At 40.2% G+C, this 25,152-nt stretch overlaps 1 long non-coding RNA gene across 4 annotated transcripts; it reads left to right on the top strand.

Moving 5' to 3' along the window:
* Positions 1–21,651: 21,651 nt before the first annotated feature.
* On the top strand, positions 21,652–23,923 carry LOC127087237 (uncharacterized). Of its 4 annotated transcripts, none has more exons than XR_007789811.1 (3): positions 21,652–21,676; positions 21,803–22,347; positions 22,463–23,923. It is a non-coding gene; the product is annotated as an uncharacterized LOC127087237 (long non-coding RNA). The 4 variants fall into 4 exon arrangements; XR_007789810.1 differs by having other exon boundaries at positions 21,658–21,971; positions 22,251–22,347; XR_007789812.1 differs by having other exon boundaries at positions 21,658–22,347; positions 22,463–22,828; positions 22,934–23,923.
* Positions 23,924–25,152: the final 1,229 nt, after the last annotated feature.

Here is a 25,152-nt window from a genome sequence, read left to right as displayed (position 1 = left end):
TATTTAAATATTAGGTCTTATTGGACCTATTAATTAAATTAGAGGTATCACTCTTTAAGCCCAAATAGAATACTAGTATATAAGAGGTGAGGAGAGTGAGAATTAGGATTCATTTGATCATTTGACAACAATAGAGAAAGAGAAGAGGAAAAGTAAGGAGAAGAGGGGAAGAACAAGAGGGAAGCTAGGGTTTCCAGAAAATTGAAGAGGTAAGGGGGAGAATCCTTATTATTATGGGTTAGTATGATGGGGTCAATGGGTAGAAGCATGGTTAGGTTAAAAATCCCTAATTTTGTATGGTTGTTTGGAATTGTTAGGTTTTGATGAGTACTATTGATTTGTGGTGATTTGATTGTGTTAAAACTGCAAATTAACGTTATATACTTGGAGTATTATATGAGTTATAATTTTCTGAACGTGTAGCTTTTTACGGAATCGAAATCGGAGGTCCGAAGGTCCTCCAACGATGAAAAACGCAGAAAATTCTGCATTCTGTTTTACAGTAACCGGTTACTCACCGAGCGTTAACCGGTTACTTGCTTAAAAATCTGTTAATTCTGTTTTGTGTTAACGCAGGAATAACATTCTGTTTTGCGTTAACCGGTTAACCAAAAGCGTTAACCGGTTAACACTGTTGAAAATCTGTTAGGAATTGCATTCTGCTTTACGTTAACCGGTTAACCAAAGGCGTTAACCGGTTAACACTGTTGAAATCTACCAGGAAGTGCATTTTGTGTCGCGTTAACCGGTTACCTAAATGCGTTAACCGGTTAACACTGTTTGAAAAGTGAAAATTTGAGATTTTAAATGCTGTATTTATTTTGACATGAAATCTAAGTGTGCGTATTTGATAATTAGCCTATATTTGTGAATCATATATTGTTATGAATGTGTATATGTACCATTGGTGGATAATTCATAGAGTTGAATTGTGGTGATATGTGGCATTAAAATGGTAGAGATGATCTTAATTGCATATGTATTTGTATTTGTACATTCATTCATGGCATGGTCGGCTTCATGGTGGAAGCGGTGAAACTGTGGGTTCACATAGTATTAGACGTTGATCCTTAATTGGAAATAGGCGTAGCAGACGTTGATCCTTAATTGGAAATGGACATAGTGGCTTGGATTCTAGATATTGAATCGGAAAGCGGTGAAATTGTGGGTTCACATAGACGTTGATCCTTAATTGGAAATACGCGTAGCAGACGTTGATCCTTAATTGGAAATAGACGTAGTGGCTTGGATTCTAGATATTGAATTTAAAAGCGGTGAAACTGTGGGTTCACATAGACGTTGATCCTTAATTGGAAATAGTTGTAGCAGACGTTGATCCTTAATTGGAAATAGACGTAGTGGCTTGGATTCTAGATATTGAATCGGAAAGTGGTGAAACGTTGGGTTCACATTGCGGTACCACATGCATAGAGTCACATGTCTTGCATTGAGTCACATTAGAGTTATGTGATAATTGAGTGTATGCATTATTGTGATTGTGATGTGTGTATGCGATATGGTAATTGAATTTGATGATGTTTGGATACATAACTTGGCAAAGTATGTGATTATGTGATAATTGTAGTTATGTGTATTTTTGGGAATATAATATTGGATTTGAATATTATACTCCTTGAGTTTTTATGTGTGCTTGAAACATGTGAAATAAATGTTAGTTAATATTATTTACATGGTTATATGAAGTGTGATGAATTTCTTTAATTGTTGATTTAATCATTGTGCTTTATTATACTTCTTCATAATGATTTGAATTCTCACCCTTCTGTTGGAATGATGCTTTACACGGCATCGTGCAGATACTCCGGAGTAGTATTGCTGAAGTAAGTGGACGGTAGCTCACTCGAGATTAGCCGGAGAGTTTCCGTATTTTAGTTTGAAGACTAGGTAATGAGTCAATGCTCTGGTCATGTAACACGGGGTACATTGGTAGTATTGAACTCGTATCCTATTTGGATAAGTATTATATTATTACTTATGAACATGCTTATTTGCAACTACTGTTTGAGAGGCCATAGTGCCAAATATTCTGGATATGGTTTTATCTTATCTTGAAGAGATTATTGAGAGATGATCATGGTATGGGACATGGATCATTTTATGAAATGCATGAGTATTCATTATTTTCCGCTGCGAACGCATATTCTTGAATATTCATGATAAGTGAAATGTGTTATTTTAAATTACCAGGTGTATTGTATATTGATGATGAATGATGTTGGTTTTTGAAAGCTTTTAGTTTTTGAAAACGTCGATGTGACGCCCTTTGGTTTATATGCGTGCTTATTTACTCTGATTATATGTTAAGTATTTTGGGGTAGAAAAAAGGGTGTTACATCATTGATATTCTTGCATCTTCCATGTATAAATGTGTATAGGATTCATACTGAAGTTGCATCTGTGAAATATAAAGCTGAAAGTGATGATATATTAAACCAAAGACTATGGCATTATATAGCCTTACAGGAGAAATAAATAAAATAACGGAAACAAGCTAGAAATTAGGAAACTGACTCCACTACACTAGAAACTAGGAAACATACTTCACTATAGCTAGAATCTAGGAACAAACTCCACTAAGTAACAGTAGATGACTTATTCAACTTAGACAAATTCAAACTCCAACATACCCTCCCTTAAGCTTAACTATCTTGAATTAAGCTTACTTCAGACAAGTTAACAATTCCAAGTAGTGCTTTCAGTTTCTCGAACTGCTCTAGCTTCAACGGCTTCGTAAAAATATCCGCAACTTGCTTTTTTGTTGCACAATACTCCAGCTTAACAGTTTTGCCATTCACCAGCTCTCTGAGATAATAAAATCGTACTTCGATATGCTTACTTTTCCCGTGAAGGACTGGATGTTTGGACAAAGCAATCGTCGAACTGTTGTCACAATGAATGACGGTTGGAGACTCTTCTTCAGCTCTAATCTTCTCTAAGATCCTTCTAATCCACACACATTGACAAGCACAAAAGGAAGCGGCAATATATTCGGCCTCAGTGGTGGAAAGGGCGACAACAGGCTGTTTTTTAGATGCCCAAGAAATCACACCGGACCCTATCAAAAACACACAGCCTGTTGTGCTCCTCCGATCATCCAAATCGCCGGCGTAGTCGCTATCCGTGAATGCCATAAGTCTTGTACTGCTGCTTTCACTTCTCCGGTAGAAGATTCCAAGTTCGATTGTACCTTTTAAGTATCTTAAGATTCTCTTCGCAGCAAGCCAATGTGACACCCTTGGATTTGCCATGAATCGACTTATGAGACATACTCCATACATTAAATTCGGCCTGGTCACTGTTAGATACATAAGACTCCCAACCAATTGCTTGAACATAGTTGCATCCACCTTCTCGCCATTCTCATCTTTTGTGAGCTTCGTTCCCGGCACAATTGGATTTTTAACAGCATTGCTTTCTTCCATTCCAAACCTTGCTAAAACTTCACGAGCGTACCGTTTTTGACAAATAAAAATCCCATTAACACTCTGCTTCACCTCTGTCGCTACGCGAAAAATACAGAGTCGCCATCGGTTTTTATTTATTCCAAAGGAAAGGGAAAATATAGAGAAAAACCCCAAAATATGGTCGTCGCAACCACGAACAGGTTCGGAAGTCGGTTATGCAAGGGGAAGGTATTAGCACCTCTCACATCCATGGTACTCCATGGGAACCATCTAGGATGTTTGCGCTTACGTGTGTGTCGTTTATCGAATGCTTGCTTGCCAAAGGTTTTGCGGAGATGGAGGTAGATTTTAAATTAGTGTGCTTGCCAAGGAATGGATCCTCGTGCCTACGTATGCCCACTTGTTGAAGTGAGAAATCAGAGCTTTCGTAGTTCGTGGTTTTGAAATTTGTTTGTATTTGTTTAGTTGATTTTATTACCTTGAAGAAGGGTTTTCGAATAGTGTCGCCCTAAGGCTCAAACAAAAGGTTTGAATGCGTTGAGTTGTTTTTATGTTTTGAAGAAAGTGTTATTCATTTCGGATTGCACTAAAGACTATGGATAAAGGTGAATACCTCAAACGGTCAAGCCAACCGTCTTGTGTTCGAAGCATTCAGAATGAGTGTAGGAAAGCTCCAGTCTCATCCCTTCTTTATCGCTTAAGGCTCGTGACGTACGATCCTAATCGCCATTTATTGTGCTTTTGTATTTTGATTTGGAAAAGACCGCTTGACGTTGGATCAAGGGTTTGTTTATTGAGTTTGATTTGAAAAAGAGACCGCTTGACGTTGGATCAAGAGTTTGATTATCGATTTTGAGTGATGCACGTTCCTAATGCCTAAGGAGTATCTAATCAAGCAATAAAAGAAAGCGAGTAAATGCGAACATGAGAAAGGGGAGGGGGTACATGTAAAGTACAAGGGATTGCAGGAAATAAAAGGTCTCATTGTCAGGTCGCCCAAGAGAAAGCCATGTGTGTGCAATTGTGTTCTAAATGGAAAAACAAGTAAAATATTACAATTGATATTACAAATTCTCCTTGATTCTTGCATGCTTTTTCCATGTTAGGCCACATTTGTCCAAGGTCTCTTTTGCAAAGGGTCCTAATGCGTCTCTAAGTCCATTGTCCAAAGTTCTCTCCATGCTTGGGAACTTATCTTGTTTTTTCATTTTTTAAGTCTTAACCATTTTTAGATTCATTTTAGAATGAAGTGAATATGATGCACAGTATGATAAAAAGCAGAATAAAAGTGAAATAAAAATAAAAGTGCATAAGGTAAATGGCAAAAATTAAAGGTTAGGAGCGGAAATTAAAATGCGGAAATTAAAGGAGTTAGAAGCGGAATTGTAAAGAATTAGATGTTAGAAGGCGGAAATTTAAAAGTTAGATGTTAGGATTAATCGAAACTAAAGAGAAAATATAAAAGAATTAATATCAATATAAAATCTAATGAAATTCTAATATCGACACAAATCAAACAATTATATAAAAAAATTAAGAAACAAATGAAATTCTAAAAGAAAAGCAATTATTAATTGTCAAATTAAAACCAGAATACCAAAAACAATTATCAAAACCAAATTGAACTTCTAGTGTTAAAATGGAATTCTAAAATTTCAAGCAATTAACGAAATCAATACTCCAATCAACATTCTACCATTAATAAAATCAATATCCGAATTAACACACAATTAACAACATTAGGATTCAATTAACATTCTAACTATCTACAAAAACAAGATGAATATTCTAATTATCAAGCAATTAGCAAAAATCATTATCCAATTAATATTCTACAAACATCATGATTAATATTCTAGTTATTATCAAAATTATCTAAACAATTAACAAAGTGGAAATGGATTAAAACAAGCAGGCCTTGGATTTCAAAATAAAGCCCAAGCTGAGGGGGGTGCGGTAGTTAAATGCCTTGGGCCTTAGGTCCTATCAACTCCAATTCCTAAACGCATCTAATGGAAATAGGAAAAAGCGCTTATTCACATAAGTCAAAAAACACTTCCCAGCGACGGTCATCGCTTCTCCACCGCTAGCACACCAGAGCATGAGCATATGGATTCGATCTCTCTAATCCGATACATCATTGTGGCAGGCGAATCAGAGCATGAGCATACGGAGTAAGTGAACTACCTGTTCGGAGACGGCGACGCTGATGACGAAGATCACAAGTACGCCTCCTATCCACTTCTGAGTACTTCTCCTCTTCTTCTCTTAATGCTGAAATATTCTTCCCGTATCCAAAGCGTGTGAGTGATGGTGACCGTCGAGCTTTGAAGCTTCCGGTGGTAGTTTAGCTCTGCCGTGTAGAGCTTCGAGTGATGAAGCTCCCACAACAATGAAATCGAGCGTGTACTGAAGGTGAGGAGTGATTGCAAGATGCTTTTTGGATGAGGAAAAATTTTGAACCCCAAGGGCAATTTAGAGAATTAAGTCTGAATGATTAAATCTGAATCATCCAACTGGCATTTAAGTGAATGAGAAGGTGAGTCTTGAATTAAGTCACGTGGGTTTTGACACAATTCCAATTCTCTAATCCATTTGCTCCCAATTCCTTGATCCACCATGGATACCTGTTTTGGACTGGTTTGAATTCAATAACTGAATTATTGCTTGGATAATCACTGGTTTGAATTTTGCAGAACATGGTTGCTGAATTGGTGTTGCTCACTCCATCCACCGTGAACTACCTCAATGCATTGCAAAGCTTGTGATTTTCATAGCTTCCATTGGTTGGATTAACTTGTCATGGTGAAGAGCTGTCATTGGCCATTGGGATTTGTCATACCCCAAAATTTGCCCGTTAATCTTGCAAGACATTTCTCAAGGCACTCCAACTCATTTTTCAAGGCATTGATCTTAAAGGAACAAAGACCCAGCACACAGGTGGCCAAACCCAGAAAATGACTTAAAATGGCTTGCTCGCTAGGCGAGCAAAATCATTCGCCTAGCGAACCCTTCGTTGCACCACTCGCCTAGCGAGCTCACGAAATACCAGAAAATTTTGGGCTTAATTCTGAGCCCACCAAGATACAATTATTATAAATACCAGAACTTCACACAGAGAAGGGGATGGAGAACAAGAGAGGAAGCAAACCCTAACAGGAAAACCCTAACAGAGGCAACCGGAAAAACCCTGGAGGCTAACGAGGAGAATTCAGAGTAACCCCCGGATACCCCGAAGGAAACTTATCTGCACAAAGGTTACCTCCGCCCAATTCAATCTGGTGCAAACCAGAAGAGTGATCTGCAAGTCCAACGGTGCAAAGTGCAATTTACAAACAAGTTTGCCACACCCCACTATTTTATACTCCTAAAGGTATTATGATTGAATTTCTAAATATATCGTCAGTTTTTGCATATGGGTTTGAGTAATGCATGATTGTGTAACATGATATCTTGAATGCTTAACCATGTGATTTCTGTAATAGATGCCATAGGGTCCGAGAGTTCCTGAAATCGCACTGTTATCAAAGAAGAACTCAGAACCCGCAGTCGTTCGCTAGCATTTCGTTGAGCGAACATGTAGCGAGGGTTCGCTAAGCCTTCACTAGGCGAGGCAGTAGCGAACATGACAGTATTTGTTTCTGCATCTGCATTCTAATTTGTTCTGTACTTGATTGACGTGCTTTCTATTTGCATCTATACGCTGTTTGCCTGACACTATTATTGTCGTGATTCTTTTGTTTGGTGTCACTCTTGGTTGCACCCTAGCTTGGTATTCTAACCCGTTTGTTGAATTTTTGTGAGGGTTCACATACTCCTGAAGAGACAGTTTGCTAGGTATTCCACTTTATTTGTGGGATACCCTTGTGAAGATTCATTTTAATTACTTGACTTATTACATCGACTTCGAACATACGATCTGGATCCTCTCCTTGTTGCCTTACGATATTATGGCCATGTCCCGCGAATGTAAGGATACCCTTAGCAAAGACCCTTCGATTAAATCATCATAGTCCCTCGAATGTTGCCTTCGAATACATGACTTTGTCCCTCGATGACCTTTCGTGGTAGCCTACGGTTAAAATGATGATCGTCCCTTCGGATGCTAAGGTATCCTTACAAATGTTGCCTTCAATGACCAATCGACGACCCCACGATGTCCCTTTACATCCAAAGGATAAGACTACTTACTTCTCAATAGTAAGGATAGTTTTACCCTCCTAAGGATAGGAAATACCTATGAAAACCTTGGTTAGGTATAACTCTTAAATGTTTACTCACAGCTTAAAATACATTTCACACATCACACTTTTCAAAACATCTTTTAGAAAATCACCACTTGGTATACATTCGCACCAGAATCATTGCCGAGTTATATTTTTCTAAACATCTTCCAAAATCAAACGAGATAAACACTTTGTATACATTCGTACAAGAATCATTACAAAGTTAAACTCTCCTTTCCAAATATTTTCTAAACACGCCACATTTCTCAAACACTTTCTCAAACAAGGAAAACATAAGTGAGTTAAGCAATTAAGAGCCCATGGATAACCATGGATACAAAGGGTGCTAACACCTTCCCTTTGTATAATGTACCTCCCGAACTCAAAATCTAATCAAGGTCTTTCCTGTTCTTTTCCGCCTTTCCTTATTGGATAAAAGAAAAGTCGGTGGCGACTCTTGCTATCCGTGACATTGCTTTTCAAAGCAAAACACAAAAGTCCTGTTCACCGTATAACAGAACTGGCGACTCTGCTGGGAACTACTAAAAAGAGAGGTTGCCTTAAAAAAAACAAGATCACTTATTTGAATTGTCTGATTTACTTTTAAGGGATTGCTTGGGTATTTTATGCTTGAGTGAAAGATCCTACACCCGGATCTAGTGTACCTTAGGTAAGTAGCAAGAGATCATCGCGACTGTCCGGCGTATACTGGAATGGTTAAAATGATGGCTACGGTTAATGCGACACTTTGGATGTCCTGATGTTCCTCACGTTTACTTGAGGAAAAATTGGCGTGGTGTCATCAAAGCATTAACCAGACCTTTAGAACCCTAATTGACTCATCCTAGCCATTAGAAAGTAGTGAGATAACTGACTTCGGTTCCGACTCGGGTTGGTTGATACTCGATACTACACTCTTTGAGATTGGACTTTAGGGAAATTTTGGTCAACCGCTTGGTGTTGCACTGAAGTGGACTTAAGGAAAGGTCGATGATTTGAGATCCTTCTAGAACCCGGTTATTATTCTAGGACAGGTTGAACCAACCAAACTTCAGTGGGGAGGGTACTTACCTATGGAACTCATGCAAGCCTTAAAACCTAGGAATGGTTGTGGTGTGACTTGTTTGTGTTTGTTACTTACATGACATCATAACATCATAACATCATAACATCATAACATCATAACATCATAATATCATGGCATTGTACTAACCATTTCAAGGACTTAGGGATTTAACTTTGCTCTGTTTAACAGGCTATGGCTTCCAGGAAGACCATCCGGATCAATCTTGTAGAGATCTCTCCTCAACTCAAGAATTTGGTGTCAGAGCTTCCCGATCATGCTCAGTTCATCAAGAAACATGGTTCTCTCCTCAATTTAGTTACCACCGGTTTCAAAGAAGATATGATGAGAGTTCTATTCCAGTTCTTCGATCCTAAACATCATTGCTTCACCTTCCCAGATTATCAGTTGGTACCCACATTAGAAGAATTCTTCAGGTTGCTTGGGATACCTATCCTTGATCAAATACCTTTCAGTGGTTTAGAAAAGATTCCGAAGTCGGAAGAGGTTGCTGCGGCTTTACACATGACAAAGTCCGACGTTGAAACTAATTGGGTAACAAGAAGTGGAGTTAAGGGTTTACTTGCCAAGTTTCTGATAAATAAGGCCCGAGAATTCCTAAAGGTTATGAATGTCCATGCTTTCGAAGATGTTCTAGCACTACTAATCTATGGTTTGGTGCTATTTCCTAACCCAGATCAATTCATAAACACGAATGCTGTTAGGATATTTCTCACTCATAACCCTGTGCCCACCTTGCTTGGAGACATTTTGCATTCCCTTCACACTCGTACTATGAGAAGGCAAGGGACTCTCATGTGCTGCGTACCTTTATTATCTAGGTGGTTTATTTCGCACCTTCCTCAATCAGTCTTGAAGAATGAGCCAAATTTGAAATGATCTCAAAGGATAATGTCGCTCTCCCATTCAGACATCCATTGGTGTCTTCAATTCAGAGAAAATGTTATCATCATTGACCGTTGTGGAGAGTTCCCTAACGTACCACTCCTGGGGGTAAGAGGAGGTATTACTTATAATCCTGCTTTAGCCCTACGTCAGTTCGGTTATGCCTGAAGAGATGGTCCACATGAAATAATTATTCAAGGCATTGTGTTTGATTATGACAACGACTCTCAAGGTCTCCGTCAAAGGTTTGTACGAGCTTGGGGCATGGTGAAAAGAAGTACTTTAGGACAGAAAAACACTATTCTTATGGAACCTTATCTCAGATGGGTACGCGCCAGAGCTCGTGAGCTTATCATGCCATATCTTGCAATCGGACCTCTGACTGTTGAATCAAAAGTGGAAGGAGATGTCCCTCAGATCATTCCTTATCCAGATATGCCTACCAACGTAGAAGAATTGAAGAAATCCTAGATCCAGTTGAGAGAGGAAAGGGATACTTTTGAAACTCAGTTCGGTGCAGAAAGGAAGAAAGTATTAGAGCTCACCAGCCAGCTTAATGAGGAACGAAGACTCAATGCATATCTCCGCCCGAAAAGAAGCCGTCCCTGGGAGACTTGAGCTTTCATTGTAGTTTTTTATTTTTCTTGTAATGAACATTGATTAAAGAAATTATTAATAAAAGTTCCCCTTCTTTTTTGGTGGTTTACGCAAAGTTAAATTCCAAAAGTCCTTGAAAACATTTCATACATTGCATAGCATAACATAACATTGCATAACAGGTATTCTAAAGGATCAATGTTCTTACGGTCTTCCTTCTAAACAGAAAGATGGCTCTCGAACAAACTGTCAAAGATCTCCAGGCTCAGAATGCTCAATTCCAGGAGATGATCTTGAACTTATCCAAGGGGCAGGAGGAGCTGAAGGCTCTCTTACTCGAGAAGAAGAAAGACAAGAAAGTTGTGAGTTACATTAACCCGGGAAGAATGCTTAAAGGACAGGCCGCAGGAGTCAAAATTAGAATGCCGAAGGATCAAGAAGAGGAGACAGAAAATGATTCGGAAGAGGAAGATGTTGATCCCTTCAACCCTGAAGACGACGATGAAGAGTACGAAAAGGAACAGTACTCTCCGAAAGATGATAAGTATAAGTTGCTGGAAGAACACATGCTAGCTATGAAGGGTCAGAAGGCGCCCGGTCTGGATTTCGAAAGCTTAGGTCTGGTCTCTGATGTGGTCATTCCCCGCAAATTCAAGGTCCCCGCTCTCACTAAGTATGATGGTGCGTCTTGTCCTCAGATGCATCTGAGAGCTTATGTGAGAAAGATCCAGCCGTATACCACTGATAGGAAGCTATGGATCCATTTCTTCCAAGAGAGTCTGTCTGGCACACAGTTAGAGTGGTATTATCAGCTCGAGAGCTCTAACATCCGCACCTGGACTGATTTAGCGACAGCTTTCTACAAGCACTACCAGTATAATTCTGAATTGGCACCTACTCGGCTACAGTTGCAGAATATGACTATGGGATCTAAAGAAAGCTTCAAAGAATATGCCCAAAAATGGAGAGATTTGGCTGGCTGAGTCAAACCCCCTATGACTGATCGAGAATTAGTAGACATGTTCATGGGTACACTGCTTGGCCCATTCTACAGCCATCTATTGGGAAGCTCCTCATCGGATTTCACTGAACTTATATTGACAGGTGAACGTGTTGAAAGTGGTATTCGAAGTGGAAAGATACAGGTGGCTACCTCTGCAAGCACCAAAAAGTCCTATCAGGGGAAGAATGAATCAAATGTTGTGTACAGTCAAAGGGGTCATAACAAGAAAAATCGTGACCATATTGTGGGAGCAGTTACGATTGCCGCACCGCCATCTCAAAACTTCCAACACCGACAAGACATACCAAGAAGACAGTTTACGAAGATCAATATGACTTTAGCACAAGCACTGCAGGGTATGCTGAAAGCAAATTTAATTACCCTCAGAGATCCTCCTGCAAATCCAAACACTACTTCTCCTCGTTATAATCCCAATGCCAGATGTGCATATCACTCCGGTAGCCCCGGGCATGATACAGACGATTGTTGGTTGTTGAAGAATAAGATTCAGGATATGATCGACGCTGGAGAAATTGAATTTGATCCTCCGGAGACTCCTAATGTCATCACTGCTCTTATGCCCAATCATGACAAGACTGTTAATGTTGTGGATGACGATTCTCACATTTCTAATGTAGCTGACTTGGCATCTCCTCTCCTGATCATCAAGAGGAACTTATTGCAAGCTGGTTTATTTCCAGGTTGTGCTGAAAATTGCGATCTTTGTATACTCCGACCCAATGATTGTTTGAAGTTGAAGAATGGTATTCAACAGCTGATGGATGATCGTACAATTCTCTTTAAAAAGATTCCTAAGGTGGAAAACCCTATGGAAGAAATATCTGTGATCGCTAGGTCCAGAGTTCCAGTGAAGATTACCGCTACTAGAGCACCTGTGAAGATTACTGCTGAGCCCAAGGTAGCTCCCCTAATTATTACTGCACCTGGCCCAATACCGTATTCCTCAAGCAAAGCCATTCCGTGGAATTATGGAGGTGACGTTTACATCCACGGCATAAAGCAAGATGATAATTCTGTTAATCCTAATGACGTTGACATTGTTGGGACTAGTAAAATTACTCGAAGCGGAAGGATCTTCTCTCCAGAAGTCTCACCTCCCGCCCCTGAAACTCGAGGAAAGGAACCAGTAACCAATCCTTCTCAGTCAAGGACACCGGTCGAAGTTGCTACCGAAGATGTTACCAAACATGAAATGGAAGAAAGGTTGAAAATCATCTGCAAGAGTGATTTTGACGTGGTAGAACAATTGGGCCATACTCCGTCTAAAATTTCGATGTTATCCTTGTTGTTATCTTCCGAATCGCATGCCAATGCGTTGATAAAATTCTTGAGGACCGCTCATGTACCTCAGGAGACATCTGTCGATCAGTTCGAAAATTATGTTGCTAACTTGGTTGTTGACAATGGCCTAGGCTTTTCCGATGCTGACCTGACACCAGCAGGAAAGAATCACAATAAAGCTCTGCATATCTCCATTGAGTGTAAGGGGATCACCTTGTCTCATGTGCTGATCGATAATGGCTCTTCTTTGAATGTGCTACCGAAAGCTGTGCTCGATAAACTTGACTGTAAAAGTATTGAACTGAAACCTAGTGACGTTGTGGTACGTGCTTACGATGGTGCGAAGAGTGTTGTCCATGGTGAAGTGATTCTCCCTATCAAGATAGGACCTCAAGTCTTCGACACTACCTTTCACGTAATGAACATTCGTCCTGCCTATTCCTGCTTGCTGGGACGCCCTTGGATTCATGGGGCAAGTGTCGTAGCTTCGTCTCTCCATCAAAAGCTGAGGTATCCAATAGAGGGCAAGATTGTCATTGTGTATGGAGAAGAAGAGTATATTGTCAGTAGTGTGCATACCTTCAGATACGTCGAGATGGATGGTGAATTCTTTGAGACTCCTTCTTAGTCATTTGAAGTAGTTCCTCCGACCAGTCCTGTCCTTAAGCCAACTTCCTGTGTGCCCAAGGTTATTCGTGCTCCTCCTGCTATGATTTCTCTGAAAGATGCTCAAGCCGTGGTTGAGGATGGTGGTCGTACTGGATGGGGTCAACGGATCGATGTACTGTACAAGTCTGATAGATTTGGCATGGGATTTAGCTCTGAAAAGGTAGTCAAAGATCAGATTAACGCGGTAGAAGATGCTGATAGCGATTGCGACTTGGATAGCTAGATTTTCCCAACAATTGGTGACGGACTCAATAATTGGAAGGCTGAAGACACTATCCCGATTTCCTTTAGTCATGAGTAATTGTTATTGCCTATTTTAGTGTTTCTGATTTTGTAATTTTTATTATGAACAATTGAACTTCTTAAAGCATTATGTCCATGCCCGGGGCACAATGACTAATTTGTTAAGGGTTTTGTCATTTTCATAAGCATATTCACATTCAATAAATCAATGGACTTTTTGCATTCAAATATTGCGCTCTTTATCTTTCCTGTCATCTTTCAAATAAGCTATGTTTTCTTACACACACCCACGTAACAAATTGCAGATCCATATCCACTCTGGATCCTGTTGATAATAATTCTGCTACTGTTAATTATGGCTTTAAAAATCCGATCTACCAAGCCGAGGATGGAAGTGAGGAAGATTGTGAAGTGCCTGGAGAGCTTGCCAGACTGTTACTGCAAGAAGAAAAGACTATACAGCCGCATGAGGAATCAATTGAAACTGTAAATCTGGGTATTGAAGTAGACAAGAAAGAAGTCAAAATAGGAGCAGGCTTGGAAAACAGTGTCAAAGAAAGATTGATTCAGATGTTACATGATTATATAGAGATTTTTGCTTGGTCTTATGAAGACATGCCAGGACTGGATACTGATATAGTAGTGCATCGGTTGCCAATGAAGGAGGATTGTCATCCTGTTAAGCAAAAGGTTCGTCGCATGCGTCCTGAGATGTCTGAGAAAATCAAAGCCGAGGTTATGAAACAATTTGATGCAGGTTTTCTGGTTGTTACTTCTTATCCTCAATGGGTTGCTAACGTGGTACCAGTGCCAAAGAAGGATGGTAAGGTGCGAATGTGTGTAGATTACAGAGATTTGAATAAAGCGAGTCCCAAAGACGACTTTCCACTTCCGCACATTGATGTTCTGGTAGATAACACCGCTCAACACAAGGTGTTCTCATTCATGGATGGATTCTCAGGTTATAACCAGATTAAGATGGCACCTGAAGACATGGAGAAGACTACGTTTGTGACGCAATAGGGGCACTTTCTATTACAAAGTAATGCCATTCGGTTTAAAGAATGCAGGGGCAACATACCAGCGTGCTATGGTGGTTTTGTTCCATGATATGATCCATCATGAAATAGAGGTATATGTGGATGACATGATAGCCAGATCTCATACTGAAGAAGAACATCTCGATCATTTATACAAACTGTTTGAGAGGTTGAAGAAATACAAGTTGAGATTGAACCCGAACAAATGCACCTTTGGAGTAAGATCCGGTAAACTCTTGGGCTTTATTGTCAGTGGTAAAGGAATTGAGGTTGACCCGGCTAAGGCGAGAGCTATTCAAGAAATGCCAGTTCCCCGTACAGATAAAGAAGTCAGAGGTTTCTTGGGACGCTTGAATTACATTGCCCGATTTATCTCCCATTTGACTGCTACCTGCAAACCCATCTTCAAATTACTGAGGAAAAATCAAGAGATGATATGGAATGATGAATGTCAAGAAGCTTTTGACAAAATCAAGAAGTATCTCCAAGAACCTCCAATTCTGATGCCACCAGTTGAAGGTAGACCTCTAATCATGTATTTGACCGTGTTAGAAAATTCAATGGGGTGTGTGTTGGGACAACATGACGAGTCTGGTCGAAAAGAGCATGCCATATACTACCTTAGCAAAAAGTTTACCGACTGTGAAACAAGATACTCATTGCTCGAGAAAACTTGTTGTGCTTTGGCTTGGGCTGCTCGCCGACTAAGACAATATATGTTGAATCATACCACTTTATTGATTTCTAAAATGGATCCTATCAAATATATATTTGAGAAACCTGCTCTCTCCGGAAGAATAGCAAGATGGCAGATGATTTTAACAGAGTATGATATCCAATATACTACCCAGAAAGCAATCAAAGGAAGCGTGTTAGCTGATCATTTGGCTCATCAAGCAGTTGATGATTACCAATCTATGAATTTTGAGTTCCCAGATGAGGATGTCATGCTTGTTACTGATTATGAAGAACCTGGACCAGATGAAGGACCCGAACTGGGATCCCGATGGACTATGGTTTTCGATGGATCTTCTAATGCATTGGGCAATGGTGTTGGTGTTGTAATTATTTCCCCCAAGGGTCGCCATACGCCTTTCACTGCTAGACTATGTTTTGATTGTACCAACAATATGGCTGAGTATGAAGCATGTATTTTGGGACTCAAGGCTGCTATAGACTTAAGAATCAAGTTTTTGAGTGTGTACGGAGACTCAGCCTTAGTAATCAGTCAGATCAAAGGAGAATGGGACACTAAACATCCGAATCTCATCCCTTATCGAGAGCGGGTGTTGACATTAATCCCATACTTTGAAGAGATTACATTCGAACATATTCCACGAGAAGAGAATCAGTTGGCAGATGCATTGGCTACCATGTCATCTATGTTCAGAGTCAGGTGGGACAATGAAGCTCCCATGATCACCATTGAACGATTAGACGAACCAGCATATTGTTATGAACTTAAAGTTGATGGAGTAGAAGAGAAACCTTAGTTCCACGAAGTAAAAAGATATTTAGAAACTCAGGAATACCCTGAAGGGGCATCCATCAATGACAGAAAATTTCTGAGGAGGTTCTCCGCTAAATTCTTTTTGAGTAATGGGGTATTATACAAACGAAATCATGATTCGACTTTGCTTCGCTGTGTGGATAAAAAGGAAGCAGAAAAGATTATGGAAGACATACATGACGGTGTTTTTGGGACTCATTCTAGTGGACATACGATGGCCAAGAAGATTCTGAGATCAGGGTATTATTGGTCTACCATGGAAGTTGATTGCCACCATCACTCCAGAACTTGTCACAAATGTCAGATCTATGCGGACAAAGTACATGTACCTCCTGCTCCATTGAACGTATTGACAGCACCTTGGCCCTTTGCAATGTGGGGCATTGATATGATTGGAGAGATTAAACCTACTGCTTCTAATGGACATCGTTTCATTCTTGTTGCTATTGATTACTTTACGAAATGGGTAGAGGCAGCCTCATTTGCTTCTGTCACCAAGAATGTGGTGGCACGGTTCATCAAGAATAGTCTTATTTGTCAGTATGGCGTCCCTGAAAGAGTTATCACTGATAATGGTACTAATTTGAACAACAAGATGATTACTGAACTCTGCACGCAGTTCAAAATAAAACACCATAATTCTTCTCCGTACCGGCCAAAGATGAATGGCGCTGTAGAAGCTGCTAATAAGAATATCAAGAAGATCATACAAAAGATGACAGTAACATACAAAGACTGGCATGAGATGTTACCATTCACTCTTCATGGTTATCGCACTTCAGTACGCACTTCGACAGGGGCAACTCCTTTCTCTTTAGTCTACGGAATGGAAGCCGTTTTACTAGTGGAAGTCCAGATTCCCTCTCTAAGAATTATGAAAGATGCAGGCTTAGATGAAGATGAATGGATTCAGACTCGACTCGATCAGATAAATTTGATTGATGAAAAGAGACTTGCAGTTGTTTGTCATGGACAGATATATCAGAAGCGCATGACCCAGGCATTTAATAAAAAAGTCAAGAGACAGGTGTATCAAATTGGCGACTTGGTGATGAAGCGTATCATTCTACCACAAGGTGATCCTAGAGGCAAGTGGACTCCCACATACGAAGGGCCATTTGTAGTTAAGAAGGTATTCTCTGGTGGAGCCATGATGCTCGCTACAATGGATGGCGAAGACTTCCCACATCCCGTGAACGCAGACATAGTTAAAAAATACTACGCATAAAAGAGACCTGCTAGGTCGACATGTCTAGGCAAAAGTAAGGGCATCCCGACGAACCAAAAGGGTTCGGGCAAAAATCAGGGATAAACATATAAAAAAAATGTACACCCAGCAAGTCGAAAACCTGAAAAGGCGGCTTGGGCAAAAAAGGGTATCCTGGTGGACTGAAAACCTGAAAAGGCGGTCCAGGCAAAAATTAGGGATTAAAGCGTATGACTATGTCCCGTTCTCGGTCAGCTTCACCCAAGTCAAAGGGACTGAACAAGCCAATCACTTCTATCCGACAGCAGGAGATGAGAGGCTTGAAGACATAATGACAGTCGTGGAATTAAAATCAATAGGACTTTTTCTTCATAGCTTTTTCTTTGTTTTCTTGACAATCTCCTCTTACTAGGATTTCTGTCTCCTTGTACACAAATTGCCTGTTTATAGGCCTTCTTTCAAAATCAATACAATTTCATTTCCAAAAAGATGCTTTTATTTCACTCTCTCTGTTTTGTTTGCATAAACGTCCATTGATTTAATTCGAATTAATATATGCATTTGAACATGATTGATGTTTACCGAAAATACATGCCTAAAATAGAAATAACAATTACTAAAAGACTTCAGGATCGAGGAGAAGGTCTAACCATGCTTTCCAATGAATCTGGTTGCTAATTCTATTCCCCAGCAAAAACCAGTTATTCCCCGGAAGAAATTGGCATCACTAGACAGACTGGTCATCTCTTCCATCCCCAGCCAGGCTCTGTTGAATATTTCTACCATCAGACAGAAATCGAATATCCCCAGCTAAGAAAGGGTCATCAATACAAATATCTCCAACCAGAATATCAGGATTTATTTTCCCTTGGAGAAATATGTCAGACGCATAATTCATTCATGCATCATTTCACAACATATACATGCATGCAATATTCGCATTCATTTTCACAAGCATAAAACATCTCATGCATCATGACATGGCATAAGGCTAACTTTTTTCCAGGTTAATTATCCTCCTGATCTAATCAAAACAAAGGTTCATCCAGACGGACACCCTCATTGGTTACATTTGAGATTCAGATGCATCTTTCAGATATAATCCATATGAATATTCATTCTGATAAGCACTCTGATATCCTCCTAATGGTGGCATCTTTAAGCCCATCCCGGACATTTATTGCAAATACAACATATGATTCCTTCAACTGTTCCAATACGGTCTAACGTACGACCCATTTGGATATTCATCCCCTCAGATACTACCTAGCGTACGATACATCTCGAGGTGTAGTCTAGCGTACGACTACTTTTCGTCAGATACAGCCTAACGTACGGCTCATTCTGCAACTCAGATACGATCTAGCGTACGATCCATTCTGATCTTCTTTCCTCAAATGCGATCTAGCGTACGATCCATCCTGATTCTTACTTTGTCAGATACAGCCTAACGTACGGCTCATTCTGCCACTCAGATACGATCTAGCGTACGATCCATCCTGATTCTTACTTCGTCAGATACAGCCTAATGTACGGCTCATTCTGCCACTCAGATACGATCTAGCGTACGATCCATCCTGATTCTTACTTCGTCAGATACAGCCTAACGTACGGCTCAGTCTGCCACTCAGATACGATCTAGCGTACGATCCATTCTGACTCTTACTTCGTCAGATACAGCCTAACGTACGGCTCATTCTGCAACCCGGATACGATCTAGCGTATGATCCATTCTGATACAGCCTAACGTACGGCTCATTCTACAACTCAGATATGATCTGGCGTATGATCCATCCTGATCCTTTATCCCCAGTGAAGTCGACAGCCTAATGGATGACTCACTATACGGTCTAGCGTATGACCCGGTGTGGCACCCATGTCTTCAAATTGGTCTGAGGTACGACGCACTCTGAAGCTCTCATCATCAAACTTCCTGGATGGCATCTTTAAGCCCATCTCCATCAAGACTAATTAACAAGTGCAAATTTTTGGGGCATTCTAAGTGTTCAATAATCTTCCACCTCCAGACCACGAATGGCGTACATACCATTCTAACTCTCTCGGTTCAAGAATATTGAACAAGGGCAACTGTCATACCCCAAAATTTGTCCGTTAATCTTGCAAGACATTTCTCAAGGCACTCTAACTCATTTTTCAAGGCATTGATCTTAAAGGAACAAAGACCCAGCACACAGGTGGCCAAACCCAGAAAATGACTTAAAATGGCTTGCTCGCTAGGCGAGCAAAATCATTCGCCTAGCGAACCCTTCGCTGCACCACTCGCCTAGCGAGCTCACGAAATACCAGGAAATTTTGGGCTTAATTCTGAGCCCACCAAGACACAATTATTATAAATACCAGAACTTCACACAGAGAAGGGGACGGAGAACAAGAGAGGAAGCAAACCCTAACAGGAAAACCCTAACAAAGGCAACCGGAAAAACCCTGGAGGCTAACGAGGAGAATTCAGAGTAACCCCCGGATACCCCGAAGGAAACTTATCTGCACAAAGGTTACCTCCGCCCAATTCAATCTGGTGCAAACCAGAAGAGTGATCTGCAAGTCCAACGGTGCAAAGTGCAATTTACAAACAGGTTTGCCACACCCCACTATTTTATACTCCTAAAGGTATTATGATTGAATTTCTAAATATATCGTCAGGTTTTGCATATGGGTTTGAGTAATGCATGATTGTGTAACATGATATCTTGAATGCTTAACCATGTAATTTCTGTAATAGATGCCATAGGGTCCGAGAGTTCCTGAAATCGCACTGTTATCAAAGAAGAACTCAGAACCCGCAGTCGTTCGCTAGCATTTCGCTGAGCGAACATGTAGCGAGGGTTCGCTAAGCCTTCGCTGGGCGAGGCAGTAGCGAACATGACAGTATTTGTTTCTGCATCTGCATTCTAATCTGTTATATACTTGATTGACGTGCTTTCTATTTGCATCTATACGCTGTTTGCCTGACACTATTATTGTCGTGATTCTTTTGTTTGGTGTCACTCTTGGTTTCACCCTAGCTTGGTATTCTAACCCGTTTGTTGAATTTTTGTGAGGGTTCACATACTCCTGAAGAGACAGTTTGCTAGGTATTCCACTTTATTTGTGGGATACCCTTGTGAAGATTCATTTTAATTACTTGACTGATTACATCGACTTCGAACATACGATCTGGATCCTCTCCTTGTTGCCTTACGATATTATGGCCATGTCCCGTGAATGTAAGGATACCCTTAGCAAAGACCCTTCGGTTAAATCATCATAGTCCCTCGAATGTTGCCTTCGAATACATGACTTTGTCCCTCGATGACCCTTTGTGGTAGCCTACGGTTAAAATGATGATCGTCCCTTCGGATGCTAAGGTATCCTTACAAATGTTGCCTTCAATGACCAATCGACGACCCCACGATGTCCCTTTACATCCAAAGGATAAGACTACTTACTTCTCAATAGTAAGGATAGTTTTACCCTCCTAAGGATAGGAAATACCTATGAAAACCTTGGTTAGGTATAACTCTTAAATGTTTACTCACAGCTTAAAATACATTTCACACATCACACTTTTCAAAACATCTTTTAGAAAATCACCACTTGGTATACATTCGCACCAGAATCATTGCCGAGTTATATTTTTCTAAACATCTTCCAAAATCAAACGAGATAAACACTTTGTATACATTCGTACAAGAATCATTACAAAGTTAAACTCTCCTTTCCAAATATTTTCTAAACACGCCACATTTCTCAAACACTTTCTCAAACAAGGAAAACATAAGTGAGTTAAGCAATTAAGAGCCCATGGATAACCATGGATACAAAGGGTGCTAACACCTTCCCTTTATATAATGTACCTCCCGAACTCAAAATCTAATCAAGGTCTTTCCTGTTCTTTTCCGCCTTTCCTTATTGGATAAAAGAAAAGTCGGTGGCGACTCTTGCTATCCGTGACATTGCTTTTCAAAGCAAAACACAAAAGTCCTGTTCACCGTATAACAGAACTGACGACTCTACTGGGAACTACTAAAAAGAGAGGTTGCCTTAAAAAAAACAAGATCACTTATTTGAATTGTCTGATTTACTTTTAAGGGATTGCTTGGGTATTTTATGCTTGAGTGAAAGATCCTACACCCGGATCTAGTGTACCTTAGGTAAGTAGCAAGAGATCATCGCGACTGTCCGGCGTATACTGGAATGGTTAAAATGATGGCTACGGTTAATGCGACACTTTGAAACATAAGTGAGTTAAGCAATTAAGAGCCCATGGATAACCATGGATACAAAGGGTGCTAACACCTTCCCTTTGTATAATGTACCTCCCGAACTCAAAATCTAATCAAGGTCTTTCCTGTTCTTTTCCGCCTTTCCTTATTGGATAAAAGAAAAGTCGGTGGCGACTCTTGCTATCCGCGACATTGCTTTTCAAAGCAAAACACAAAAGTCCAGTTCACCGTATAACAGGATTACTTTGCACTATTTACTCAGGTAACAGCTTCCTCTAACTTGTAATGATCAATGGTTTTGGCTGTAAGCTTCAAGTGAGCTAATATGGTGCAATGCTATAGTGAGTTCATGATAGACTGACTTATATATGTATGATCATTTTCTCAGGGTTTGCATTGTGGTTCAACATTGAAGCATGACATTTGTTGCACTAGCTTTTGGTTGCTGCACTGATCCTGCCCCCACCATTCACTTAAGGTGCCTTATTATAGTGCAGAGCTTTTGACTAGGGGTTTATCCAAGAGTGCATAGGTTAGGCTTGTGGGCTTCACTGCAGGTTCTACTTTATTCCTTTTACAGGGGCCAGTTGTACTGATGTGAATGGTTCTTCATGTATGCCATTACCTGCTGATTCAATTTGTATTACTTGTGGACCTGTTTTTGTGTGGGTTAGCAAAAACGGATTGATGACAAAAAAAGGTTTTGTTTTGTGGTTTGTGAACTACTATGTGATGTAGTGTTGTTGCTTATTGGTGCACATAAATGATGTTATTTGCTAGATAGATAGATGCATTGATTTGGCTTGAACTGTTTTTGGAACTTGGCTTGATTGTAGGTCTGAGCTGGTATGCTTCTACCCTCGACTGTGAAGGTGGCTCAAGATCAAAAAATGCATTGTTTCAAGCCATTGACATTGTTCCAGAGTAGGCTAGGTATGTCATATGGTGTTCCAAAGTCTGCCTTCACGTGATTCCTGTAGGTTTTGTTATCTGAACACCTTGTCATGAATCAATATGTAAAAGGCCTTGGCTTTATGTGATTCCACAGGGTCCCATGATGCTGCAGATAGCTCTGAAGCTGCAGTATGGTGGCTTGGCTCATGCTGCTTCATGGTGTAGCATGGTCACACCTTATGCTACCATTGTGACATCTGCATCTGCTGGTTGACCATATTGCAGGATTTGTGGCATTGAAGCTTACTCAACAGGACTGTTTGCATTTCCATTGCATTGTTGCACCTTGCCAACTATTGATACCCTGTACTGCTGGCTTGCAGGCAACTTGGCACTCATGCAATTGATTCAAGGATCATGATGGTGTTTGAAGGGTCAAGTGGTGATTGAGGCAGATGGCATAGCAGGTCTGCAGCCAGCAAGTAATCACTGTCATTCTGCATCACGACTACGACTTTAGGTTCATGGCCAGTACATATAGGATACGTTGGCTGGTGGAATGGATTTAGGATATTTAGCTTGGTGCAACTATTGAATTTACCTGGTCCTTGGTCCTCTTTTGCAGGTTGGTATTGTCCATGATAAATATGCAAACTCCTTCATGGCCTGATGGGTTAGAATGAATTGCAGCAAAGTGTTACAAAATCTTACAACATTTCATGACAGGATGGATGTGATTCCGTAGGTGAGATACCACTGTTGTTCGGTTGCAGGTCTACTCGTGGAACACTCCATGAATGAGTTCAACATCAGGTCATGTCGGTTCCTTGTATCATGGCCATGGTTCAATTCTGATTTTCCCTTGTGATTGATTTGTGGTTCACTGTTTTGCTAGGTATGACGATAGCCCGTTCAATAAAGTGACAACTGTTGGATTCACCTGTAAGTGAGATCCTTGTCCTGAATGAAGTGCAGGTGCATCTCCATGATTCCTGAGAAGAGCTGAAGAGTTTGCTGCAGAAAGAGGCTAATTTGGACCTGTTGGATGTTGCCTCTTAACATGACCTGAATTGGATTCTTTAATTGCATGTACTATTTCTACTTGACAGTGTGCCAACTGGTTTTCCTTGCAGGATGATGGCAGGATGGGTGTCAGTGAGTCTCAGACCAAACTCATGAGTATTCTTTCGTTCAAATGGCTGATGTAAGTGTAGTATCAAATCATATGACTGTGAGGCTTGGTTGTGGTGAACGTAAGACCCTGTTAGCAGTGCAGCATCATGGTTGGCAAAATCAAAAGACCAAGTCATGGCAAGGTACACATGAAGTTGAAAATGAGACAAGTTACTTGGACATGAAGATACAAAGTCAAACCCATCAAACATGACTCTTGGATGATGAATCAAGGGAAAAGAGCTAGATTAGGCCTTAGATGGTTAAAAATGGATGAGTTGACTTTGGTCAAAGTTGACCAAAAAGTCAACCATTGACCAAAGTCAACAATTGGTTAAAGCTTATTATTTTTTTGTATTTTCCTCAATGCTTGGACATTTGTGATGAATTGTAAATGATTGTGAATGAATGTGAGATTTTGACTTGATCTTGACACTTGAAATTAATTCTCGAATATGAATGGATACTTGTAATGATCATGAATCAAGACTTGACTTTGTATTGGATTAATTAAAACATGACATGGAATGCCCTACATGACAGGGCCAACGAACTCTTCACAGATGAATCACATAACCTCATGGAATCAAAACTTGAGTGAATGACAAGGCTTGAGTGTGCATAGGTCATGACTTAAGGGTTTGAGTTGACTTTGGTCAAGGTTGACCAAAAAGTCAACTATTGACCAAAAAGTCAACTGTTAGTCAAAAAGTCAATTGTTGGTTAACACACCTCTCTTTGCATTGTTCATGTAATGGACCCTTTATGATCATGTAATGAATGACACTTCCCCATCTAAAATGAACTTGGATTGGTATTTGAACTGAATGGCTCTTGAAATGAATTAGAAGTTTTTTATATGAATAAATGGATCTTGAACATGTATTGAAATAGAGTGAAATGGATAGTATAATGACATTGACTGAACTAATCATGAGTGACACTCCAATGATAATCATGAAACAAAGGACTTAGAAAGGCTCAAGATGTGCCATGAACTACAACCTACATAGACCAAACACTAGAATCAATGATCATGAGCACGGTGAATAGAAACACAACCAAGAACTCCACATGAATGAACCAGGAACAAGAAGTTGTTGAATGCAATTTAACCAAGCAAGGAGATCAAGCATCATGAATGATGATGTGTCAGCTGAAATTAGGGTTAGGAGGCCACACCATGGGTATTGGTCATGATTAGGGTTTATGAAGCCATGGCCAAGTAAGGACCCTTAAATCAGGGTCTTGATCCCTCAAGAAACCACCATTGACACCAGATATAAGCATAATACCCAAGCATCTCCATGCTAGGGTTTGATTGGGGCCACCCCAAGCTTGCTGAGAGATCCTAGTTTCCACTAGGTGTAAGCATAAAGCTCTGAATTCAATTCAATGCCTTCTTGTGTTGAGCCTTGCTTATGTAGATGAAATGCATGCTCATGATGATATGCAAATGTCTAAGTTAGTGACCTAGATGAACATTGTGAAGGTGTAGGGTGAATTTTGGGGTATGACAACCTCTACCCCAAGAAAATGTTTCATTTTTCCCAAATCTGACATCTCAAATTCCACCATCATCGACTTCTTAAACTCATCACACATAGCTATATCATTTCCAGTGAATATTAAGTCATCAACATACAAGCTGACAATGAGAATTTTACCTCC

The sequence above is a fragment of the Lathyrus oleraceus genome, chromosome 5 (genome assembly GCF_024323335.1).
Source record: "Lathyrus oleraceus cultivar Zhongwan6 chromosome 5, CAAS_Psat_ZW6_1.0, whole genome shotgun sequence".
NCBI classification, from domain to species: Eukaryota; Viridiplantae; Streptophyta; class Magnoliopsida; order Fabales; family Fabaceae; genus Lathyrus; species Lathyrus oleraceus.
Note: the sequence above shows the minus strand (reverse complement) of the source record. Positions and strands in the feature narration are given on the sequence as shown.